Genomic DNA, 13945 nt, shown 5'->3' on the forward strand with positions numbered 1-13945 from the left:
CCTCCCCGTAGTGACCAGTGAGCAACCTAAACTTGTGAGCCAAATACGGTGATATGGGACACTGTATTCGAGCTGTCAGCCTACGCTAAGGTGATGTGCCTTTCCCGTAGTGACCACGAGTATAAATTAGGACTACGTTAAGGTGATGAGCCTTTTCGTAGTGACCTTGAGTATAAACCAGGTCTAGCTGAGGTGACGAGCCTCTCTGTGATGACCTGGAACGTGCCCATCGTATGTGATTGACTAGGATTGATGACCCTAGATGGATCATTGTTTGGGTAATTGATGAGGGTCAAATATTGCATATTAGACCCCGATTATTACTTGATTTTATGTACATGATAATGCTTAATGGAATATTTTAATCATGTTTTTGTTGCAGGGTGTAATCAGGAGCGTTGATTGAAAAAGAGTACTAAAAGCGTGGATTTAACACTTTGAAGTCATCAGAGCAGGGGATGGATTCTAGAGGACCAAGATTGATGGATTTATACGCCAGGGATCCAAGAAAATCAAGCCGTTCATGTTAAAGAGGCTCGAAATTGGTGCAGAATGCAAGATCACATGGTTTCAACCATCCATTCGGCTCAAAACTTCATACATGGCCTGAGGACCATAAATTAACCGTGCATGCTGAAAATCAGCCATCGGATCCTTGTGAAAGTGTTCCAAACGACAGATCAGCCTCTTAATTCCTTAAGTGGGGTCCACCTGGTCTCTGGATATGCCTCAACTTTGGACTCAACACATTACATGAGGAGAAAAGATGGATGGACGGACCTGATTTCTCAAAACCATCACGGTGAACCCCAAATGAGATGCTGTGTGTACCATGCACAAGAGTACACGACGTGCACCACACTGCAAGACAGGTCAAGCCGACGTTTGACCCATCTCATCTTTAAAAAAAATAAAAATGGAAACTCTATTTCGGCGTGAAACAGAGATCCGCAGATGGTGTAAATGGCCCACCATCTCGGTCAAGATGACTAATCTATACCGTCCATAAGAGTCCCACGACCCATATTACCAAGGCCTAGGTGACGAAATTCCATGAAATAACGAGGATGGATTCCCAGCCGTTCAAACACAGGATGGACGGCAGAGCAGAAAATCAGGTGGACCGCATCAAAAGCAATCCAAAAGCATCCTTTTCTGACCTAAATTCCGAGAGGAATCTGGTGAACGGAGTGGATTTGTCAAAGAAAAATAAAAGTGGGCCCCACCATCAGATCAGCGTAAGAGACATTACGCAGGCCGCTGATTTCGTACGTCCGTGAGTTCCAGACATTTCGGAATCCTCTGGGCCACTATCTTTAATCAGATGGATGATCCAAACCGTCCATCGTATAGATCATCCAAAAATTCCCTAAGGGATGTTGTTTCTTTGAAAAGAAAGATTAGAAAGTGGGAGTATAGGTGCTATTTTCTTGGCTGCCGAAACAGGTTCTACGCAAACTGTAAAAATTCTGAATTTCCTGAACTACCTGCTGTTGCGTAAGGAAAACTTCAGCATGAAGTTTCAACAACTCCCAGTCGACCTCGGCTGCTTATAAGAAGGAGAGAGAAACAAGTGATGGGAAAAAAATTCACGACTGGGTTCGGTCGGACGTGCATCAAAAGGAGGAGAGAGGCTAGAGGAGTTAGAGGATTTTTCTTATTTTACTGTTTTGTTTTTGTTCAAGTTCTAGCCCATTCATGGCTAGCTAAACCTCTTAGCTAGGGCTAAGAGGTGAAGCTTGTGGCATGATGGGAAGACTCTATGGCTTTGATTCATTACTAAACTGATGTTGATCTTATTTTGATTTTAAGGAATACCTTTAGTTTTTAATGGTTTGTTGTGACTGAAATTACGATAGATCTGCGATGGCTTTGAGTATTTCCTTTTCATTATTGTGATTATGCAGTTAGGAAACCTTGTTGTTCACCATCACCCCTTGGACATGGTTGGATGACGGAACCCTTCCTAACATTCATACATCACTCAGATTGGCTGTGGATTGGGTTGATTCTGTTGTTTGCTTTGTCTCATGGGCATGGTTTTGTGATGGAATCCATTCTAATTTACATCTGTCTTGTCTCTTGCAAACTAGATCAACAATAGTTCAGATTCAATTTTTGTGATATATCTTCCAACTGGATGAAGATGGGACTCGAAGTCCAGTTGAGTTCGTGAATCAAGCGTAGACTTCCCTGATATCTACAAGTGGATCCTCTGAATCCCTAGTTTCCTACCTTTGAATTCTACATATTTTACTTTACTATTTCATCATTATTCCTCAAATCCACCTGATTTAGATTTCATCTTTTTCTTGTTCTAGTTCTAGTTAGTTTCAGATTACGCATAGGTTTCAGTCCCTTAGGATTCGACCTCGGTCTCATCGAGTTTATTACTACATCACAACCCTATACTTGGGGAGTGAACAAGTTTTTGGTGCAATTGCAAGGGATTGACGGTTACATTTTTCTGAAATTAACTAGTTTTAGGATTAGTTTAAAATTAGGTTTAGATTTTTCTGATTTCTAGAAACTAACCTGTTTTCCTGTTTTGTAGGATCCTGACATAAACTTCTAAATTGGTAATCCCTTTCTAATTCCTCTATTTTTTCTAATTTTACAATTAGGGTTTGAGTTTTAGAAATTTTCTAATTCTAGTATTTTTCTATTTTTAGGAAATAGTTTATTTTTAGAAACCTTCCTCTTTTGTTTTTAGAAACTAGGTTAGTTATTTCCCTTTTAGAAATTCTTTCTAATTTTAGAAACTTTCTAATTCTAGGCCTTCTTTTTAGAAACTAACTTAGCTTCTAGGTTTAGGGAACTTTCCTTTTTAGAAACTAATCTCTTTTGTTTTCTTTTACCGGATCTTAACGTAGGAACTTCTCACTTGGTATCATCTTTCTAACTTCTCCTCTTACTTTCTATACTTTTCTAATTTTAGATTTAGATTCTTCTTTTTAGTAACTTTCTAATTCTAACTCTTTTAGAATCTAACTTTGGGTTCCTAATTTATTTTTAGAAATTTTCTACTTGTAGATTTTTTTTGTTTAGAAACTAACTTTCCTATTTTGTAGGCTTTTAAGATAGAAATTTCTAATTCGGTAAGCTCTTTCTCTACTTTCTATTTTTCAGATCTCTTTTAGTAACTTACTAATTTAGGACTTTCCTAATTTATTTTAAATTTTCACTTTCTTTTAGGAATTTCTTCTTTTAGAAACTAGTTTACTTCTATCTTTCTTTTTAAGGATTTTCTAATTTTAGACCTTCTCTTTTAAAACTGACTTGTTTTGTTTTCTTTTGCAGGTTTTTAACTTAGGGACTCCAATTTGGTAACTTCTTTCCAACCCTCTCTTTCTTTCTAGATTTTCTTTTCCTTTCTTAGGATTAGGTTTCGAATTTGATTGAGGGCTATGAGTGTTTCATGCCCAAGTGGACCCGTGACAACACTCGATGTCTCTTGACTGAAGGAGGATTGGTTGAGGGGTTAACTATCCATCGCACGACTAAACACCACTCAAAATCCCCTAAGTTAATTGAAGTGATGGCTGAGAACCAACCTTTTCTACCTCAACCCAGGGTGGAGGGCATTCAGGATGAGAATGAGGTGCATCAAGCACCCCCGCCTCATACTTTACGAGATTATTTACAACCTACGGGGGTGAGTACGCCCTCATGCATGATTTTTTTTGAAAATATAGGACATATGGACATCAAGCTAGGGGTTATCCAACTCCTTCCTAAGTTCCATGGGCTTGAATTTGAAGAACCATATCTACATTTGAAAGAGTTTGATGAGATCACAGTCACTTTATATTTTCAAAATGTGTTTGCGAACACTGTCAGGCTAAAACTCTTTCCTTTTTCCTTGAAGGAGAAGGCTAAGACGTGGTTACATTCACTGCATCCTAGATCCATTGGCACATGGAATGATATGCAAAGGGAATTTATAAAGAAATTTTTTTCACATCATAAAACGATTACCCTTAGAAAAGCAATCATGAACTTCACCCAAAAGGAGGATGAAACATTTTACCAATGTTGGGAAAGGTTCAAGGATTTGGTCAGTTCATGCCCACAACACGGCTTTGAAATGTGGCGCATCACAAATTTTTTCTATGATGGACTGACATCTTCCATGCACCAAATGGTCGAGACGATGTGTAATGGAGAATTCATTAATAAAAATGTTGATGAGGTATAGGATTACCTCAATAGTCTTGCTGAAAAAACACAATCATAGGACTATTACCCAAAATCAAACACAACGTCTAGGCCAACTCAATCTAAGGAGAAAGGTGGATTGTATCTCTTGAAAGAAGAGGATGATCTCAAGTATAAAGTGACTACGCTCATAAGAAAAGTTGAGGCCATGGAAGGAAAGAAGGATAAGATTAATGAAAGTGTTTGCGGCATCTGTGATTGTAACATTCATACAACTGAAAATTGTCCTACGATACCTGCCTTTCGAGAAGTGTTGAATGAACAATCCAATGCCGTAAATAATTATCAAAGAACTTTCAATGGACCAACCTCTAATACGTACAATCCTAGTTGGAAAAATCATCCAAACTTTAGTTGGAGAAATGGACAAACTGCTACCCCTCAAAGTTTCTTCAATCAAAATCCAAATTAGGGGAAACCTCAAGAAGAACCGGTTCAAAATTCCATGCAAGAGCTGACCCAGGCAATGAGAGATTTTATGCAAAATATGGATTCACGTATGACGATTATAGAAAAGGGGATGCTTCTTGCACAACCACTCCCCAATCTTAAACCACAAAACGAGATAAGTAATCTCGGCTCTTCAAATCAAATGGAGCATACTAAATCCATCACCACTCTTAGGAGTGGGAAGAGCATTGATAAAACCCTTCCGGTTAGGCCCGAAAAGCCTCAAGAACCAGAAGAGGACAACAATGATGGATCTAGTGAGGCCCCACAAAAATTAGAACCGGAACTTCTAGAAAAGCCAGTGGCTCCATTTCCCCAACGGTTGGTCTCAACAAAACCTCTCTCTAACTCTCAGGATATCCTAGAGGTGTTGAAACAAGTGAAAGTTAACATTCCTCTACTTGATGTCGTAAAATAGATACCTTCATATGCCAAATTCCTGAAAGACTTATGCACGACCAAACGACGACAGAGTATTCAAAAGAAGATCTTCTTGACCGAGAAAGTGAGTGCCATCCTAAAGCAAGACGTGCCACAGAAATTCAAAGATCCCGGTAGCCTAACCATATCATGTGTAATCGGGGACCGCTGAATTGATCATGCACTCTTGACTTAGGAGCGAGCGTCAATCTGATTCCCTACTCAGTATACAAACAGTTAGGTTTAAGTGAATTAAAACCCACCCTAACCACACTACAACTTGCTGATCACTCTGTTCATGTACCAAGAGGGATAATTGAGGATGTGTTGGTCCAAGTTGATAGATTTTAATACCCTGTAGATTTTATCATCCTGGACACCGAACCCATCAATAACATGAACACTCAGATTCCTGTCATTCTTGGTCGCCCATTCCTTGTCACTTCAAACGTAGTTATTAATTGTAAGAATGGTGTCATGACTATGTCTTTTGGGAATATGATATTGGAGTCAAACATCTTTTTCAATAATGGCAGAAACTTAGAGGATGATGACGATTTCCATGACATTAACATGATTGACTCTTTAGTGGAAGATACGACACCTCTAACCTTATCCTCTGACCCTCTAGAAAGTCTTAAATGTGTGCTGAAAAGATGTGAAGAGAAGAACTTGGTACTTAATTGGGAGAAGTGCCATTTCATGGTTCATAAGGGAATTGTCCTTGAACCTATTATCTCGTCCAAAGGAATCAAGGTGGATAAGGCAAAAATTGATCTTATCTCTAACATACTTCCACCCAAGAATATACAGGACGTGCGATCCTTCTTAGGACACGCTGGGTTTTACAGAAGATTCATAAAACACTTTAGTCTCATCTCTCGTCCTTTATGTAATCTACTTCAAAAGGATGCATCATACGAGTGGGCTGAGCCATGTCAGGAAGCTTTCACTAAGCTTAAGGGCATGTTGACTAGTGCACCCATCATACAACCACCCGACTGGAGCCTTCCTTTTGAGCTTATGTGCGATGCTTCTGATTATGCTCTTGGAGCAGTTCTAGGTCAGAGAAAAGATAAGAGGCCTTACATCATTCATTATGCGAGTAGGACTCTAAATCCTGCCCAAGTGAACTACTCGACTACGGAAAAGGAACACTTAGCTGTAGTGTTCGCCTTAGACAAATTTAGGTCCCACCTGATCGGATCCAAGATCATTATCTTCACAGATTATGCGGCACTCAAGTATCTTCTTTTTAAGAATGATTCTAAGCCCCGCCTGATAAGATGGATCCTTCTACTCTAAGAATTTGATTTGGAAATTAAAGATAAAAAGGGAGTAGAGAACGTAGTGGTCGATCACCTTTCTCGCCTTAATACCTCTGATTCCCTTGAGGTGACCCATATCAATGATATGTTCTCTGATGAACAACTGTTCAGAGTCTCCCATTCACCTTAGTTCGCTGATATTGCTAATTATCTTTCCTCAGGTTCCATACCGACACATTGGACTACGTAAGATAAGAAGAAATTCTTTACCAAGGTACGCAACTTTTTCTGGGACGATCCATATTTATTTAAATATTGCCCAGACCAAATCTTTAGAAGATGTGTGCCAGACGTTGAGCATCAGAGTGTCATCTCTTTCTGTCATTCACAGGCCTGTGGTGGTCACTTTTCTGCCAAAAAGACTACAACCAAGATTTTGCAGTGTGGCTTTTACTGGCCCACTATGTTCAAGGACACTCATGAGTTTTGCAAAGCTTGTGAGCGTTGTTAGAAATTGGGAGTGTTGTCCCATTAAAATATGATGCCCTTGAATCTCATTCTTATCATCGAGTCATTTGATTGTTGGGGCATTAATTCCATGGGACCATTCCCCCAATCTTTTGGAAATCTATATATTTTGCTCACTGTAGACTATATCACTAAATGGGTTGAAGCGATCCCGTGTCGGAATAATGACCATCGTACGGTCATTAAATTCCTAAAAGAGAACATCCTTTCCCGATTCGGAACGCCTCAAGCTATCATTAGTGATGGGAGCTCACACTTTTGTAATAGGCCATTCGAGAGTTTAATGAAGAAATACAGTATCTCTCATAAGGTGAGCACCCCATATCACCCATAGACAAGTGGGCAAGTTGAGATTTCGAATAGGGAGATCTAACACATTTTAGAGAAAACGGTTAACCCTGACCGTAAGGATTGGTCAATCCGATTGACTGATGCCTTATGGGCTTACCGTACTGCATTTAAAACCCCTATTGGAATGTCTCCCTTTCGACTTGTCTATGGGAAGGCTTGCCACTTGCCTGTGGAGTTGGAACATAGAGCCTACTAGGCAATCAAAAAATTGAATTTCAATCTGGATAACGCTGGCTCGCTACGCAAACTTCAGTTAAATGAACTCAAAGAAATCCGGAACGACGCATACGAGAATTCAAGAATTTACAAGGACAGAATGAAGGCGTTTCATGACCAACGTATTCTACGGAAATTATTCACACCTGGTCAGAAAGTCCTTTTGTATAATTCTCGATTACATCTCTTTCTAGGTAAGCTTTGATCTCGTTGGACTGGCCCTTACATTGTGGTCACTGCGTATCCTCATGGGGCCGTTGAGATAAGAGATCCTGACAATGGCAGGAGTTTAAAGTAAATGGACATTGCTTAAAGCCATTTGTTGAGAAATTTGATTCAGAGGACATGTCCATACCTCTGACTGATCCTGTTTACCAGGATTGATCTCCTAGTCTGATGGAGGTATAGGTAGGTTTCCTCTTTTCATAGGACTAGGGTAGTTTGCTTTATGCTGTTCTAGGTTAATTTGCTTTCCACATTGTTTTAGGATAGTTTTCTTTTGTTGGTTTCTCTCTTGTGCTGACTTGCTTTCATGCTGAGATCCTTGTGTAAACACTTCTTGAATCCCTCGTCCAGGTACAATCTTCCCTTCACTTCTCATTTACTTTCATTGTCTCATGTACATTGCGAGCATATCTTTTACATTGAGGACAATGTAGATTTTAGGTTGGGGGTAGGAGATTAGGTCTCCTAATCGGTGTTTTCTTGGTCTTAAGCACGAAAATTGTGAAAATTTTTAAATTTTTCTGGAATTTCGTATGAATTCGAAGTGATTTTGACGGCCATCTTGGATTTAGAATTACAAGATAAGTGATGTTGGAAATTTATGACTCTTGGATTCAGTTATCCATTAGATTTCATAGTTAAGTTTGAATTATTAATCCATGATTAGAGGTTTTAAACATTGATTGAGTCATGATTTCACAAGACACATCTTGCTTGCACATTAAGGTTTCAGTTCGATATTGAAGGATTAACTTGGTAATCACTAAGCATGTAAGGAACCAGCCTGGACAATCTACCCGTCATGATCAACAGAAAGAGAAAAAGAAGAATTGAAAAAAAAAGAAAATATCCAGGGTTGGGCGAATGGTCTTCACCATAGGTTTGCTCCCCATAGGTGAGGGGTCATTTTCCCTCCTTGGCTCTACCCGATACATGTGGTTGTGGGCGAACAGTCTTCACCATAGGTCTGCTCCCTATAGGTGAGGGTTCGATCACCAAGTTAACACGACGTGAAAACCGTCGATAGAAAAAAAGAAAGAAGAACTGTAAGGCAAGTTCTGGTTTAGGTTGTCCTGAATGCTATTTTGATCGTCAATGTATGGAAAGTGACGATTGAATCTCTTAATGATGGTAAGTAGGGTTTACACTATCTACACCGATGGAACTTGATGTTTAGAATTTTTCTGATTGATGGATTAATACTATGAACTTGACTATGGAATTTACCATGCACTCGAGTCTAGGAGATAGTAATGCCCAACATGCATGAATCTTAAAATTCTATTGACTGAATTTGTTTTCAAATAGCACTTGGTTTCATAGAAATTGCCCTGTAATTCTCAATTTATTTTTCGCATACTTTGCTTGGGACTAGCAAAATGCTGGTTGGGGGTTGTGATGAGGGTCAAATATTGCATATTAGGCCCCAATTATTACCTGATTTTACGTACATGATAATGCTTAATGGAATATTTTAATCATGTTTTTGTTGCAGGGTGTAATCAGGAACGTTGACTAAAAAAGAGTACTAAAAGAGTGGATTTGACACTTTGAAGTCATTAGAGCAGGGGACGGATTTCGGAGGACCAAGATTGATGGATTTATATGCCAGGGATCCAAGAAAATCAAGCCGTTCATGTAAAAAAGCCCCGAAATTGGTGCAGAATGCAAGATCACATGGTTTCAACCATCCATTCGGCTAAAAAATTCATACATGGCCTGAGGACCATAAATTAACTGTACATGCTGAAAATCAGCCATCAGATCCGAAAAATGTGTTCCAAATGACAGATCAGCCCCTTAATTCCTTAAGTGGGGCCCACCTGGTCTCTGGATATGCCTCAACTTTGGACTCAACGCATTATATGAGGAGAAAAGATGGATGGGCAGAACTGATTTCTCAAAACCATCACGGTGGACCCCAAATGAGATGCTGTGTGTACCATGCACAAGAGTACATGACATGCACCACACTGCAAGACGGGTCAAAACGACGTTTGACCCATCTCATCTTTAAAAAAAATAAAATGAAAACTCCGTTTCGGCGTGAAACAGAGATCCGTGGATGGTGTAGATGGCCCACCATCTCGGTCAAGATGACTAATCTATACCGTCCATGAGAGTCCCACAACATATATTACCAAGGCCTAGGTGACGAAATTCCATGAAATAACGAGGATGGATTCCCAGCCGTTCAAACACAGGACGGACGACAGAGCAGAAAATCAGGTGGACCGCATCAAAAGCAATCCAAAAGCATCCTTTTCTGACCTAAATTTCGAGAGGAATCCGGTGAACGGAGTGGATTTATCAAAGAAAAATAAAAGTGGGCCCCACCATCAGATCAGCGTAAGAGATGTCATGCAGGCTGCTGATTTCGCACGTCCGTGAGTTCCGGACATTCTAGAATCCTGTGGGCCACTATCTTTAATCAGATGGATGATCCAAACCGTCCATTGTATAGATCATCAAAAAATTCCCCAAGGGACGTTGTTTCTTTGAAAAGAAAGATTAGAAAGTGGGAGTATAGGTGCTATTTTCTTGGCTGCCAAAACAGGTTCTGCACAAACTGCAAAAATTTTGAATTTCCTGAACTACCTGCTACTGCGTAAGGAAAACTTCAGCATGAAGTTTTAGCACCTCCCAACTGACGTCGGCTGCTTATAAGAAGGAGAGAGAAAGAAGTGATGGGAAAAAAATTCACGATTGGGTTCTGTCGGACGTGCATTAAAAGGAGGAGAGATAGTAGAGGAGTTAGAGGATTTTTCTTATTTTACTGTTTTGTTTTTGTTCAAGTTCTAGCCCATTCATGGCTGGCTAAACCTCTAAGCTAGGGCTAAGAGGTGAAGCTTGTAGCATGATGGGAAGACTCTATGGCTTTGATTCATTACTAAACTGATGTTGAACTTGGTTTGATTTTAAGGAATACCTTTAGTTTTTAATGGTTTGTTGTGATTGAAATTATAATAGATCTGCGATGGCTTTGAGTATTTCCTTTTCATTATTATGATTATGCAGTTAGGAAACCTTGTTGTTCACCATCGCCCCTTGGACATGGTTGGATGACGGAACCCTTCCTAACATTCATACATCACTCAGATTGGCTGTGGATTGGGTTGATTCTGTTGTTTGCTTTGTCTCATGGGCTTGGTTTTGTGATGGAATCCATTCTAATTTACATCTGTCTTGTCTCTTGCAAACTAGATCAACAATAGTTTAGATTCAATTTTTGTGATATATCTTCCAACTGGATGAAGATGGGACTCGAAGTCCAGTTGAGTTCGTGAATCAAGCGTAGACTTCCCTGATATCTACAAGTGGATCCTCTGAATCCCTAGTTTCCTACCTTTGAATTCTACATATTTTAGTTTACTATTTCATCATTATTCCTCAAATCCACCTGATTTAGATTTCATCTTTTTCTCGTTCTAGTTCTAGTTAGTTTCAGATTACGCACAGGTTTCAGTCCCTTGGGATTCGACCTTGGTCTCACCGAGTTTATTACTACATCACAACCCTATACTTGGGGAGTGAACAGTAATGATATAAGGGAGGTACCTTAACTTTCCGAATCTGTTGTATGAATAAGCCTAATTAAGAACTTAGCTAATCATGCACATGCACCGCATTTGCATGTGCCTTTGGCATTAGAGTTGAGTACAGAGGAAGGGTTGCATGCCGCGATCATGAGATGATGTTGCAGAGGGAGTGTAGGCAAGGGCATGCATCATTAACTCATATCATCCTTGCATTAACAAGAGTACTTAGGACATGATTGTCGTACTACTTTATCATTATTGCTTGACTGAATTGATAACATGCTAACCTTTGCCTTATAGCTCCATTAAGTTGATCACTCACTCCCACTCTGGGACGATGTTTTGAAACACCAACCAGACCCTGTTGTAGTTGCAGATGATGATGCAACTTACGATCTGGAGCTGGCCTTCTTCGACGAGGAGGAGTTCTCTTACTTGCAACTCTCTGACGGGTCTATGTAGACCTGGAGTTACGTCACTGGGGCTACAAGGTCATGGATTAGCAGACATTATACTTAATCATTTTGTAATTTTGAGAAATTTACATGTAATTTACTTAACCTAGCGACATGTTGATACTTTGGGGACTTACCACTTATATGTTCTATATACTTATCACAATCTTTTGCTTACGTAATTTAACTATTTCTGGAGTATGATATGCTGTTCTAGCGTAATCTTATTCATATTTAATGTGCTTATACAAATAACATTTAATCATCATTATCTATGTTGCATAAGTGATGCGTTGGAACTCGGGAGTTGGGCATCTGATCGACCCTCAGATTTCGGGGCGTTAAAAGTTGGTATCAGAGTATTATTTGGATTAAACTGGACCTGGGTTATGGTAACATGACACACTCCGATGTACTTTGACTTAGGAGGGTGCGATAAAATGTAGAAACAGTCATAAGATTCCCAGTTTCGCCAATTGATGAAATTGACCGTCAAAATCAGGCTCGTAGACCTCTGTAACCATGCGAGATGGCCCCGATCCTTTTTCAGGCCGTCAATCAATGGGATCAAAGCGTAATTCAGTCTATCCCACATTCAAACAACTCGAAAAGCGCAAATATACGCGAAATGGGACTTGAAATGACTCAAACAGACTTGAGGGCCCAAACGGTACAAATCGGGGGGACCCGAAGTGGACCCCGCACACATATGGCACCCCGGGGGGGGGGGGGGGGATGGCATCGCCACTGGGGTGAGGCCTCTAATCGATGTCCAGGGACCGGCGATGGCATCGTCGGATCGGCGAGTCCTCGTCACCCGCTTGGTCCGGGCCTGTAAGGCCGCAGCGGGCTGGCGTCGGGCCGACCCCCAACATGTGTGGGGCTCACGAAAAGGTGTGGGAACCCCTTTTTCACACCTATTTACTCCCTTCTCCTCTCTTACACACCCCCAAGCTTTCCAACTTCAAAAATTTCATTTTCCCTCTCTCAAATCCTTCCTCCATTCTCATATCTTCTTCATTTCCTTCATTCCATACGCACTTCCTACCATTCCTTTCAAACCTATCTTCTATTTCCCTCATTTCCTTCCATTTGAGTGCACAAGCTCTCATTTGTGTTTTAAGAATCTCAAAGTCCACCAACCCATCCTATCCCTCCATTTTCTTTCACTTCCATGGCTCTCTTCGAGCTTGTGGTGGTGATTTTCTCTATTTCCACACTTCTTCCTCTCCTGGGGAAGAAGAGGGCTTCCACGGATGAAGCCGAGCCTAGCCGCCCTACCCATTCAAAGAGGCAGAAAGGCATCATAACAAGTACAAGTGTCGACCGGGAGATAAGGACAAAGCGGGATCTCGATCCCCAGGCTCCCCTCGAAAGAGCTCTGTTGGTGGATCTGTCGCATGAGAGATTTCGAGGCTGTAGGGTTCTTTTTGAAGCACACATGGACGAGAAGGTCTTTGGGCTTTATCCGGCGATGGATCACTTATTAGACGCTGGATGGGGTCCCATATTTGAAGGCAAGTCCCATGCGAATGAAAGCACTGTCCAAGCCTTTTACGCCCATATACGAGAGCCGTCACTGGAGTCTTTACAGTTCAAAATTCCTGTGGGATGGTGAGAAGCCACAGTTGACATTGGTTTGATAGCTCGAGTCATGAGGATGTCACTTGGTGAGGTTCATGCTAGTGAGAAGAGCCTCAGGAGTGAGCATGAAAAAGATCACCGCACGTGATTTCTTTGTGGCTGACTGGTCCAGTGAAATCCAGGCAATTGTCTCCTGACGTCTAGAATGACTCCTAACTTTTTCCTGCTCCACCATATCTTCACCCATAATGTGTATCCCAAATGGAGTAATCGCAGCGAGTGCACGCGTCTGATGGTAGACTTTTTGTACTCAGCTGGGCAGGGAGACAAGCTGTGCCTATCTATGTGTGTACTACTATAGATAGTTCAGACTACGCGCTTTCAGAGGACAAGAATTTCTCTCCCATTTAGCTGACTTATATGCAAGCTTGCTCACGAATTCGGCTACAGACTTGGTGCAAAAATTCCTGCGCTGATCCATTTCATCAACGACACTACTCTCAACAACATGAATATGGGGCCACGACAACATCAAGCCCGACTTGATGAGAGTGAGGTTGAGACGGAAAGTGAAGAAGAGGAAGACTGATGAAGAACGTAGAGATGAGATAGAGTAAGAAGGTGAAGAAGAGGAAGGGCAGGAAAAGGAAGAAGAGGAGGCCCAAGACACTAATGAGGGCTCTCCACCTGC

At 40.8% G+C, this 13945-nt stretch overlaps 1 non-coding gene across 1 annotated transcript; it reads right to left on the reverse strand.

Moving 5' to 3' along the window:
• Window positions 1–3976: 3976 nt before the first annotated feature.
• LOC131226397 (small nucleolar RNA R71) lies at window positions 3977–4083 on the reverse strand. Its single transcript, XR_009161785.1, has one exon. It is a non-coding gene; the product is annotated as a small nucleolar RNA R71 (small nucleolar RNA).
• Between the last annotated feature and the right edge of the window lie 9862 nt (window positions 4084–13945).

The sequence above is a fragment of the Magnolia sinica genome, chromosome 14, assembly GCF_029962835.1.
Source record: "Magnolia sinica isolate HGM2019 chromosome 14, MsV1, whole genome shotgun sequence".
Taxonomy (NCBI): Eukaryota; Viridiplantae; Streptophyta; class Magnoliopsida; order Magnoliales; family Magnoliaceae; genus Magnolia; species Magnolia sinica.